Source organism: Agelaius tricolor, unplaced genomic scaffold (assembly GCF_023055355.1).
Source record: "Agelaius tricolor isolate 1412-34295 unplaced genomic scaffold, bAgeTri1.0.p SCAF_20, whole genome shotgun sequence".
In the NCBI taxonomy this organism is placed as follows: Eukaryota; Metazoa; Chordata; class Aves; order Passeriformes; family Icteridae; genus Agelaius; species Agelaius tricolor.
In genome coordinates, this window is record NW_027269280.1 from 5,078,552 (window position 1) to 5,091,525 (window position 12,974).

Here is a 12,974-nt window from a genome sequence, read left to right on the forward strand (position 1 = left end):
AATGAACTTCATAAATAGTTAATTTCTCTGTAATTAAATATTTGTGTGTTTGTGTCTGGTACACATCAGAGTTCACGTTGTGCCCAGCACCAGCAGGGAGCAGAAGGGGTGAGACCAGCTGAATTTAAAGGTGCTGGAGACAAAGCTGCCCATGGCTCATCTCACCCATGTCCTCACTGCAGTTCCACAGTGGCTGACCAGAGAGGAGAAGGTGTGGAGTTGCTGGTGCAGGGCTTGGATACACAAGATTCCCAAGCCAGCAGTGGGAGTTTCCAACAGGAGATGCAGAGACAAGGCAGTCATTCCTGCAGAGCTTCCAGGTATTTCCAGGTTGCGCCAGTTTATTTAAAAAGAAAAAGGAATATGATGGAAAAGGTGCAGGTGAGGTCAAGAGCAGCTCTGTCCATTGGAGACCACCATGACAAGCTGAGCCAGGAACAGGCTCCCCTTGGAGAGCTGCCAGCACACCAAAACCAAGAGAAAGGAGATAAAACCCCAGGGGATGAGGTGGGGAGCACCGGGGGAATGGGCAGGACAATTACATTAACTGAAACAATGTGTTATATTTTAAACATTAAAAACTTATGACTCTACATGGCAAGTACCTGATGCAGCAAAGGAGGAGAAGGAAACTGAAGCCATGGTTAAACAATGCACAAGGCATCGGGGTCTGGTTTGTATTAAATCCATTTGGAGTCTAAGTTTCTCCTTTGACAGCTGGCCACACTGCTCAAAGGGAATAAGAAAGTTTTTGTTTTTTAAAAAAGATGTGTAATGGGTTTCTTATGTACTAGAAAAGAAACACTCTCTGAGCTGGATCACCTATTTTCTTGTCAAAAGACTTTGGACAAAACGTAATCATGAATAAAATGCCTCATGATTTTTCAAAGGGCTCTTTTATTTGAAGTCAGCTTTTCTGAAATGGGAGGCAGGACTGGGTAATGCAGCTCAGGGCAGGAGGCAGTTTTCATGCCAGGCCTCTGCTCCAGCCTCTCTGGCCACACCATGCCAGACCCAGGACCTGCTACAGCTCTGTGCTGGGGAACACCTTGCTGAGATCCAGGAAACCTGCATCCAGACTGGATGGCACCAATATTGTCCCCTCTCTGAGCCATCTCCAGGGCAACACCATGGAGATCTCATTCATCCTCTGCCACTGGGATTCACCCCCAGAGCTGCATGAGCATCAGTCTCCATGGTCTCTCAGTCTGTCTGGAAAGGCACGAGCACCCTGAGCAAGGGGGCAGCCCCAGCAGCACAGCCCAGAGCTGTTGTGTCCCTGAGGGCACCAGTGGCAATGCTGTGATCCGTGAGCAGAGTCAGCACACAGCACAGCACTGGGGGTCCAGGAAGCTTCAGCCTCTGAGGACTGAATCTGGCCTGCAAACATCTTCAGAACAAGTTTTCTCACAAAGATTTATTTATTCCTGGCTTCTCAGGGGATTTCCTGCTCTGGTGCTGGTCAAATCCAGGGAGCACAACTCGTCATTAACCACTCTGCCATTGCTCAGGCCATCATCCTCCCAGTCCTGTCTCAGCTCCCTCTGGGCAGTGTGGTGCTCTGAGAGGACACAAGGCAGTGCAGAGACTGGGGGGTGTACCCACTATCACTAACCTCCCTGGGTCTGAGACTCTCACAGGTCTTTCATAAATCCACGCAAACCTGAGAACTGTTCCTGGCTATTGGTCAGTCTTTGGTTTTTCTTGGCTCTTGCCAGTTGTTTATGGACAGAAGATTTTCAGCCCTTTGTCATGGACACCCTGTGGCAGAGAGGAAACTGGAATTTTAATTGTTCAAGACCTCTAATAGGTGTAATAGCCTTGTGTGTTACATATGCATTAATTAAGTAACACTGCATTTAGCTCCAAATCATGCGGAAGGCGCGTGCTGTGTTTGCACAGACATAAATATCTCCTCAGTTAGAGCGCAGGCGAGCAGCTCTGCTCCCTTTGCACTGCAGTGCTTCCACTCTGGGGAAAATGGGAGCCTTGGAAAGCTTATCCCTGGGTAGTCCCAGTTCACTGGGTAGGAGCTCCACACATCCACATCTCCTCCTCTCAGATGGGCATTCCAAAATCTGCTTTGCGTGGTGCCAGCACTGGGAGAGCCTCTGCAGCGATTCACACCTTACCCACCACCCCAAGCAAATGAGCTGGTACCCTATTTTGGGGTCCCCCTGTACCCAAATCTTTCAGCCCCGCTCTTTCACTTCAAACACCCTCCTTGCAGCAACCTGTAAGCGTTAAGAACAGTGTGGAGAGAAACTGCAAGGGGAAAGAGGAAACAAAAGGATCCGGCATTGTCAATGTAAGGTATTCTCATCGTGATCCACAGGGAACTTCCATGCCTTAGACAGGAACATACCACCAGGTTGTCAGTGGAGAGCTGCTCGTGTCAAACCCCAGTATTGCTGCTCTCACTTTGCTGCTTCAGTGGAACCTGGTTCTGAAGCAAAACATGAAGTTGGAATCCCACGTGTTGGATGAGCTCGGATACACAGGCTGGACAAATATTTGGAAGAGCATTTGATTTCACTAGGCAACATTATGCAATGTGGATTAATTATACGGAGTATGGTCCTGACTGGGCTTTGGATGATTAAAGCTGTTCTGGAATTCCAGAGGATTACTTAAATGTGCAGCATTAGTGGAGGTAAAACATCTTCAATATCCCTTTCCTGCAGCCTCCATTTCCTTGAGAGAAATATGCAGATTAGAGCTCAGAATTAATCTGCGGAGGCTATGAACTGGGCTCCTGCCCCCAAAGAGTATTGGGAGGTGTGGGGCAAGGAGAGGGAGGGTTCTGGGAAAGGGGAATACTGAGGGAGAGACATTTTATATGTTTGCAAAACAATCACAAGAAACGAGCTACTTATTCCACGTTTTAGTCTGGGAGAAAAGAGCCTAGATGCAGGCACAGTAAGTGCAATCTATATGTGTAATTAAGAAATGATTTCCTGAGATCTTCCTTAAAACACGTCTGAATACAGATCAAATTTGCATAAATAACTTATGCCTTTCACTTCTTCCTTGTGGAAAACACGTAACATTGCCTCTCGCTTTCTGGTTTCCAGAGCCTGCCTGGCTCAGAGGAGGATTTGCCATATTACATGATTCTTCCCAATTGTAATCAGCCTTAAATCTGAATAAAAGCAGCAAATGGCTGACTGGCACCCAGGCTTCCCTCCCTCCCTGCCCCCATGGCAGCAGCAGCGGCAGCTTCGAGCGGGAAAAGACACGACTGCAGCGCTGGGTTTGCATTAGTATTCATGGAGCATCCGACTCCAGAGAGGATTAATAGACTCTGATGCCTAATATCCTGGAGAACAATTAATTTGCCCACAGTTTTGTCATGGTTGAAAGTCAAATGCTGGAACAGATCGATGCACTGAGCTGCAAGTTGAACACTGCAACCTTCTGCTGGAGCTGAATTTTAATTTTCCCATCATCATTTCCCTCCGTTCCCAGCACACCAGTTTTCTAATAGATCTAAAAGCCTCTTACCTTCTTCCATCACATGTTGGGCTTCATAACAAAAGTCCACGTTGATTGTTCAAATATTAGAGCCTTGTATTGCTCTCCATTACGGGATTAGAGATGTTCAAGGCCCCTTGTGTTTTGACCTTTTCCTGTCTCGTTTCTCTTTAAATGGTATGAAAAATGCCAACCTTCTGTAATTAAAGCCAAAATGGAATGCAGGAATAAAGCTTTTTTCCTTGCAATTATTCAGTATTTAGGTTCCCATTTTGATAGAAGTGTTTGTGCAGAAATCAAGGCTGGGGTTTATCAAAGCTGGGTCAACAGACCCATTGGGAAGGGCTGGCAGCTCCATGTCCAGCCCCTGGAGCCTGCAGCAGCCAGAGCTGTTGCCCTGGGCTTGCACTGGCCCAGGAGCTGATTCCCTGTTCCACCAGATCTGGCGAGTTTGTGCAAGCCACTGAATCAGTGCACACAGGGGAGAAAACATATCAATAAACAGGCTCAGATGGCTGTCGTGGGGAAGTAGTGTAAGCATCAGAAAAAATTACTTTCATATATATTTGTATATATATTATAAAAAGAGTCCAGTGTCCCTATGGGCACAGCGCCTTGCCCAGTGCCTGGGTAGGGAGAGCTTGGGGCAGCCCTGAAGCCCTCCTGGCCCTTCCTTTCATCCCAGGGCTCCACCTCTCCCTGGCAGCAGCTCAGAAAGCTCTGGACACATGGGAGGGGTGATAGAGACCCTGTAGCAGGGCTGGGAGCAGGGATGGACTGGCTGGAGGCATTCCTTGCTGCCCTCCCTCCGTTTCTCCTGGTGGAGAGATATGCTGCCAGAGGCAGGTTTAAGGACCAACATGAAATGAGTCTGCAATGGTGGGAAGGCATCAAATCCCACCAAGTGCAGACTGTGCCCATCACTCACCTCAGCCTTGACCAGAGCTCAGACTCCAGCCCCCGGGGCTGCATTCTCCAGGCCCTGCAAAGGGAGACAAGTTCTTTTAGCCAAAATCCTGCAGCACAGCAGGCAGTAGAGGGTCCTGTCCCACTGCCCGTGTGAAAGCACCATCCTGCTTCACTGGGCTTGTGACACATCCTGGTATTGCCCCTCTTGTGCACCATCAGAGAGGCTCCCAGCACAGCGTCTGGCTTTTCCCAGGGAAAAAAGGGACATAATGGGTTAAGGGCAGGACTGTATGACTCTTCCCAAGCTATTGTGCTGTTCCCTCAGCATTTCTGGTGTCCAGGCTTTTGTGGTTTAATTATGGTCTGCTCCAAATGGTCTCAACCAACAGATCAATATATAGGAACATTAGAATTGTTAATTTGAATGGCTGATTTGAATTTAAGTGCAACTTCAATTTAATCATTTTAGAAATGAAACAACATGTGAGGGCCCTCCTTCTCCTTCTCCTCTCCCAGTGCAGCAGCTCCTGTGCCCCATGGGGATCACAAAACTCCCTGACATGCACATTTTCCTTCAGTCAAGAGCTAAGCCCTATGAGCTGATGGATCATGACAAAAGTGGGGTTTTAACAGCCTTTCCTACAAGCATGGTAATCCCAAATCCAACAGTGATTAACTTGGACTTGAAGCTCACAGCAGAAATTAATTCTAAATCAGGGTCCTGGAGCCTCCAAACCTTTTCCAAGGCTGATTGCCGATGTGTGAGCAGGCAGAAAACAGCCCAGATGTCTCAACTTTCCCAATTCATCCAGGAATCCTGCCAGCTTCAGGGACTGCCCTGCTGCCTGCCTGGAGGACACGGTGCAACTGGGCAGCTGCCAGAGCCACTGGAGCCACGGGAGTTGTGAGAAGCACAGGGATTCCCCAGTGCCACCAGCATCAGCTCTCACAGCTTCTGGCCAGGACTGGTCTCACATCCTAGACTCACCCTGGACATCAACAAAATAAACCAGAAGCACATAAGGAAATGTATAGAGCAGAGTGGGTGCAATTTTTGCAAGTAAAGTTGCATGAGCTTTGGGGTGACCTTATTGCAACCTTCCAGTAGCTGAAAGGCCTGACAAGAAAGGAGAGAGACTATTTACAAAGGTCTGGAGAGACAGGGCAAGGGAGGATGGCTTCATACTGAAAGAGAGAAAAATTAAGTTAGATATTAGTGAGAAATTCTTCCCTGTGAGGGTGGTGAGGCCTTGGCACAGGTTGTCTAGAGAAGCTGTAGCTGTCCCATCCCTGGAAGTGTTCAAGGCCAGGCTGGATGGAGCTTGGAGCAACCTCATGTAGTGGAAGGTGTCTCTGCCCACGGCAGTGGGTGGAACTGGGTGATCTTTTAAGTCTCTTCCAGCTCAAACTATCCTGTGATTCTATGATTCTGTGATTGTATAAACTTATTAGAAAAATGAAAATGAAAGCATTCACCAATTTCCTGTAACAGTTACAGACTGGGTCTGAAGTTCTGCTCACATACACATGATTTTTCTGACTGCCGCACATAGACCTAGGTCTTATTTCATTTATCAGCCATGAAGTGTTCAGATATAAAAGGTAATTCAGCTTCCAAACACAACTTTCTGAGTCTTTCCACAGTCATTTCAGAGGGACCAAATTTCAGAAAAAAGTCCAGATGAGGGCAGAGCTTCAGGGACCTTTGCCTGCCCGGGGCCACTCGGATGCACTGGCAGCTTTCCTCTCAGCAAAGAAAATCTGCAATTGTCTTGTGCAGGAAAGCCAGGGATCTTTGCTGGGCAGGGAGCTGTGCTTTCTATGTGGGAAAAAAAAAATGGTAAAAGAAGGATTTTGAGGAAGCAGAAAGAAAGGGCAGAGGTCTGTCTGTTCTCTCATTGCCATCCAGTATCAGTCCACTGGCCCCAGCAGCGCTGGGTCTGATTCTGGCAGCCAGACCTGGGTCTGCCTTTGGAGAGGTAAAAGCTGGACCGAGACCCCAAAACTCGGCCCTCAAACTGAGCTGCTGCTTTTTTCTGTGACAGATTAAACCAAGCATTCTTCTCGGTGTTATTTTGTTGGCCAATGCATCAGCCTGACTGACAAGCACCGACTGCATCCTGAGAACAATCTGAAGGCAACCCAGGGAACCCACCCAGATGGTGCTCAAAAGCCTTGTGGAGCAGAATGGGCTCTGCTCGACGCAGGAATTTCGCAGCAGGAACAAAGGGAACTTTGCAAACAAAGCTTTGAAACGGAAGTCATTTTATCCAGCATGCCTGCAGGAAACAAGGATCCATCTTCCAGCACAATCAAACACAGAGCTGTGCATGGGCATAATTATTAGGGGAATGATGGCAACAGCAGAGGAGCTCATCAGTCAGAAAGCTGCATAATTCCTAAACTGTCTCTTATGCTGAACCACCTGGATTTAAAGTAACATTTGCAGAGAAGATGAATGAATCCTCCTTCCCAACATGTCTGAAGTCACACTATCAGAAGGGTCACTACAGACATCAGATGTGTCTGCTCTGCCCCACACTTGGCCACACTCAACTGTCCAACACCTCTGATAGGCCTTCCCTCCTGTCCCTCTCATTTGTGGGGACAGTGAAAACCAGAGAAATTGCGTGTTTGCTTTTGGGGCATTTTTTTAGAATCTGTGCTTTTCATTCCCAATCCAAACTGTGGGCAGGCAGAGCCTGTGGCCAGGAAGAGGCTAGAGGCAGGCAGAGGCCAGCTGTCACTGAAAGGATTTGCTTGTGTGATTCTCCCTCCACCTTCCTAAAGATGCCACACATTGTTCACAGCTCAGCAGCTCTCTCCAAGGCTGTCCTGCCTGGGAAAAACAGGATTATTTAAATAACAGAGCAAGGCTCTTGGCTCTGCTGGATGCCATTAAAATGGAGACAAGGAAAGGCTCAATCTGGTGGGACTCCCACCACCCTTGTGCCAAGGCCATGCCTCAGTGCCAGACCCTGCCAGCCTTGGGAGGGCATCCCAACACCCACCTGAGCTCCAGCACCCGAGGGCGGGTGAGTGAGCTCTGCCGAGCGTGGCTGCCAGGGTGCAGATTGGCAGTTGGCAGGAAGAAGAACTCAGAATATGCCAAAAAGGCCAATCCCAACCCTCTCTCCAAACCTGCCAAAAGAATGAGCCGCATCCAGGCAGGGAAGGGTGCCTTGCACCTTCGGCTGCCTGCTCGCAGCTGCAGGGGACCTGCAGGGATGTGGCTTGACAAGCACTTTCAGCTTCACAGGGCTTCCTCAAAACTGCTGCGAGAATCTCCTCTAATATTTAAGACTCTCTTTTTTTTTTTTTTAAGAATTTCAGTTTTGTGGAGAACGGAGATCTCTGTCCTGGGGAGCTCATTCCGAGGGAAGAGTGGGATTAAGAACTTCAAAGTAGAGTTCTCCCCTGTGACAAGTTCTTAGGAGAGACCCTGTCCAAGAGTTATCACATCTCTCCAGCAAAGGAAAAGATTTGCCATGAGAATCCTTCTGGGCTCAGGAACTTGTGCAGAGGCGGAGATTTCTGCCAGCAGCGGCTGCTCTCCAATGGGAAGCACACCCTCCTCCTGGAGGTGTGAAATCTCCAAGGAGGGCAGGCTTCTTCCCACGTGGCAGCCAGGGAACATGCCAGCAGAAGCATGTGCTATTTTAGGAAGGCAGGAAAGGAATGAAAAGGCTTTCAGAGGACTGAAAAGCCAACGTGGGATGGATGGAAGGATGACAACTGGCTCCAACTGAAAGAGAAAAGCTGATGGGCTGCAGAGAAGAGAGGGAATGTAGCCTCTGAGTGTGGGAAAAGGCTCCTGTCCCACTGTGCTGCTTCCCTGGGGTTCACACTGAGAGTTGGGACACCACAGCCCAGAGCTGGCCCCAGCCCCAGCAGCATCCCAGGAACTCTGCCCTTGTCAGATCTCCTCACACCCAAGGCAGACCATGGCAACAAAGAACTGTAATTTGAGCATTAGACCCCAGTATTAGACCCCTAATATTATTTCAATATTAGACCCCAGAAAACTGCAGGAGTTTTTTGCCTGTTTTCACATGACCATTCCCATTGGCAGAGCTGAACAAACAATCTGCCATGAATATTTGATCCTTTCTTTCTATTACCAGATTGAAGCTGCCCCAGACCCGCTCATTATTCAGCAGGACTGGTGCAGCACTTTGTAAGCTCAGTGTGGCACTGGGAGTGCCCAGCTCCACCAGCAGCCACCACTCCACCTCTGCAGGTGACAAATGCAGGTGCCACCATGGGGACAAGGACAGGGCTGCCTGAGCCAGAGCAATGCCACCTGTGCTGGCACCACCATGGGAGAGAAGAGCCCAGCATGAGTGAGCAGCCCCTGAGAAAAATGTTTTTAGGTTGTCATAAAGCAAATAAAAAAATGTCAACTTCTGATGGCTGTGGAGATTGGAGGTAAAGATTCAGTGAATGCTGCTGCATGTTCAACATCCCAGTGGCAAGAAGGTTGTAGAGGGGGGGACAATGGAGAGGTGAGGATTCTGCACCAGGCTCCAGGGGTTTTTTGGCAGGTGGTGGCAAAATTTTGGGGTCAAAAGTTTTACTCAATGATCTTGGAGGTTTTTTCCAATCTTAATTACTCTGTGATTTCTATGATTACTGGCTCTCTGGCGAGGTTTTTCACGTCCCAGATGGGACAGGTAATGAGAGCACTTGACTGCTGAACTCTTTTTGACATCTCTGCTTTTGCTCTTCTGCAGGAAAAAGAAAGCAAATCCATTCTGATTTCTGTGGAATTCACTCCTTACCTCTGGTGGTGTTTTAGAAATCAAAAGTAAATCCATTATTTTGCTTCTTGTCTAAGGACTCGAAGCCTTTCACAGATGTTAAGGCCACTTATAAGTGAACGGATTTGTATTTCAAGCTCCTGGCTGTATTTTTCATGCGTTTTAAGCACTGACAATGGGAGAGGTAAATGCACAAACTCAGCAAGGATGCTCTCACATACCAGGATTAGACAAGCAAAAAAAAAAGCAAATGTATCTATCCCTATGCCCTGGTCATCCTGAGGGCAACTTATCTCCAAAATACTCTCTTAAAAATCTCCCAGTGTATCTGGAGCTTGCAGCTTCCTTTCTTCCCTGGAAGAACCTTCACAAATTTCCCCTGCTTCTCATATGTGGAGGCAGGATAGAGGAGAGAAGAGCTGCTCTTTTTCCACCCAGTGTGACATTCAGCCACACTCTGGGCTTAGTCTTCATCTGTGGTGTAATTCCATTTCCCCTCTGGATGATGTGCTCTCGGGAGCCTGCCTTGTGCATAAAAGATCCATGATGGGGAGCCGCATCATTCATTTTTTTTTTTTTTCATGAGCAGGTGCAAAATATAATGTCCCTGATTTTCAGGATCTGATTAAACTGTCATAGATGTGGAGCAACCTCAATAATTCCCAGCGCCAGGGAGGGACGGCTTATTACAGCACTGCACCCTCCTATGCCAGCAGAAAGCATCTCTCAGCATTTCAATTACAAAGCCCTATCCTCGGGATTTGTTTATTTAAATTGGAGGAATTTGGTGCTCCTGGAAGCCTGTAATCCACAGGCTGGAGTCCAGCAGGCACAGACACATCCCTGATCTCCAACAAGGGCTGCTGGGCCAGAAGAATGATGTGCAAACCTCATGGGCAGGCACTGAGAGTGGGAGCACCCCCAGGAGGTCCCAGCCCTCAGTGCCTCCAGCACTGGGGTTTGTCCCAAGCTCTCTCACACGTCCACTTTTGTGCTCACTCGTGCATCTGCTCGTGCTCTCCTCTCCCCAGCCTTTCTCTTTCCTTCCTCTGACACCAGAACTGCCTGGGCCCAGATTCCCAGCCACAGCTTCCAGCACTCCCTCACCTTTGCTGAAGTTCCTCAGTGATTCACCTGTCTCAAAAACAGCATTTATTTTTCTGTTCTCCAGGTACTGGAGCACCAGGATAAAAACAAGAGGATGGGAACCTCCTCCAGTTCTGCAAGAACTTGGACTATGCAGTAGGGTATTTGAGGAGCTGGTCTCCAGGAGAGGGAGAGGCTGAAGCACAGAGAGGCAGAATTCCCTCTGAATAGTAATAGTGACAGGAACCAGCTCTGTGTTTTGGAGGGGGGGAAACCCCCATGTCAAAGGGGGCAACAGCAGGACCCCAGAGCCAACAAGCCACTGGGGCCAGGGCAGCAAGGGTCACAGAGCACACTGAGCTCAGCCAGTCTTCACTGCCTTCCCCTCGCTGCTTTTTGGCAAAGCTGTTTCCAATATTGGAATTGAATGCTTAACTGTTACACTGATGGAATAAATTAGACTGAACCTTTTATCCCGAAATCTTCTCCATAAGAAAGAGACATCTGAGGGCTCTGGCACGCTGACAGGTATTCCCTTCCCTGGGGGCTGGCAGGGGGGTCTCAGATGTCCCTGGCTGACGCCAGCCAGGGCAGGGCATCCGCGTTCCAGCGCTCCAGCGTGTCCCTGGCCGCTGGGATGGGCTGGCCTGGCACGGGCACGGCCCAGCTGCAGGAGGGATCGCCCTTGGCAAGGGATCAGTAGCATTTCTCTGGCAAGTGCCAGCGCGATGGAAGCAGCCTGTGAGGCTCTGCGACAGGAATTAGCTGGGTAATTGCTCCGGCTCCCAGGGTGTCCCGGCCACCCAGAGGTGCAGCATCGGCAGGAGCTCTGCTCCAGCACTCCCAGGACATTTTGCCATGCCCTTACCACAGGGCAGGGTTGAGCCAGGCTGGATTGCAGACCAGCCTGTACCAAGACCAGCCTGTCTAGTCCACAGCAATGCGCTGCACTGGTGTCAAAATCCTCTGGCGAGCTGCCATGCCATGGCCTTGTTTCCTATTCAAAGGTAGATGTGTCAATGCCGGAGCTAAAAAACCCCAACTATTCAAATTAGCAATCAGCACCAATGACTGCCCTCCCATCCCATCCCTGTGCTGAAACAGGAGCTCCAGTCCCTGCACACAACCAGTGAACACATGCTCAGCATCTGATTCCGAAGAAGGCTTCGGCACCATGAAAAGAACAGGGAGAAGGTACGGCAGAGTGGGAGCTGCCATCTGGGCTTGCATCTGCGCGTTTGCCAAGGCGCAGATGGAGGATCCTTTTCTCTGACTCGGATTTGGCCCTGGAAACTGGGGGATGATGGAATGAAGAAGCAGCTCTGCTTGGAGCCTGGTCACTATTTGGGACTCAGCATTAATGCCAAGCCTGTGAGGCTCCTGTGACCAGCACTGGGGGAGGTGCCAGGTCAGGGTCAGCTGTGGGGACAGTGGCTGGTGACACGGCCCCTCTGCCAGCACTGGAAGTGGTGCCGTAGTTGCCGGATGGGGAGACACCCCACCATGAGTGACCTGCCACTGGCAGCCAACACTTCACTGTGCAGCTAAAGATGCACTTTGCTGTGGCGTGTCTGCACCATGTAGTGCCTTCCTCACCCTCAAGAGACTCAGGATTCTCTTGGGTCAATGGAGTGACACCTGGCTTCCAAGTGACACAGAAAACAAGAACTTGTCTGACTGGGAAGAACAAGGATATTATAGGAATAAGGAAACTTGATGCCACTGGCAGGAGGAGCTTGGACTCTGAAGATGAAATGAGGGGGGGTGGTCATTGCTACAAGCAGTGAGGCCTTTTCTCCTGGTCAAGGGCTGGAGCCAAGCTATGGGCTGAACGTACATGTGCTGTAACAGGGGAGGTCTGGGCAGGAGCCAAACCTGTCTTAAAACACATATAGAAAATAACAACAGCATGAAAACACTTGCAAGTTCTCCTTTCCTTCTCCAAGGATGACATTCTTGGCTCTCCTTCTTTAAGTCACACATTACCTAAATTCCTCCTGTTTCTCTTACCCCATTCATCCCCAGTCAGGTTGGGATCTGGGGGTCCTTTCCTAAACTTATTCCTTGACACCAAAGAGAAACAGTTCTGAAGTGGAAAAGGATGAAAGATGGTGGAGGGGCAGCCCAGGAACAGTGGGCAAGGGCTGCTGCAGACACAAGGCTCAGCACCCCAAGGCTCAGCACTCCCCTCCACTGAGGGGCCCTGGTGCTGTTCAATGGTACCCAGCAACCACTGGAGTTAGCTCAGTGTCTCCTTTGCCCCATCAGCAAGAGGAAGAGCAGGAACAGCTCTGGGAGAACAGTGGAAGAACATTTTCTGGTGAACCATGCAGTACCAAGGGGCTATCCAGTGCTCAGTAATTCCACAAATACAGAGTTTCATTGCCTGGCACAGGAAGGTGCATGTTTGTCTGGGAATTCCACGCCTGCTGTTCCAGCACGTGGTTTGGTGGGTGTGGTGACTCCCCAGCAAGAGAAGGACTTGCTGGCCTCCCTCCTGCTGCTGAACTCCCAGGGGTCCTGTCTGCTCCTTCAGAGATCATTCCTCAGTGGAAAGAACCCACTATGCTCAATCCACAGAATCCTCAGCACCAAAAAAGCCAGTTCCCAACGTAAAGCCTTGGGGAGGCAGAAGCCTGAACAGCCAGATCAGTAGCAGACAGGAAAAATAGTGACACAAATTGGAGGGAGTTTGAGCCCTTGTGGTGCTGGGCTGGATTGAGGCAGGACTCAGTCCCCAGGCCA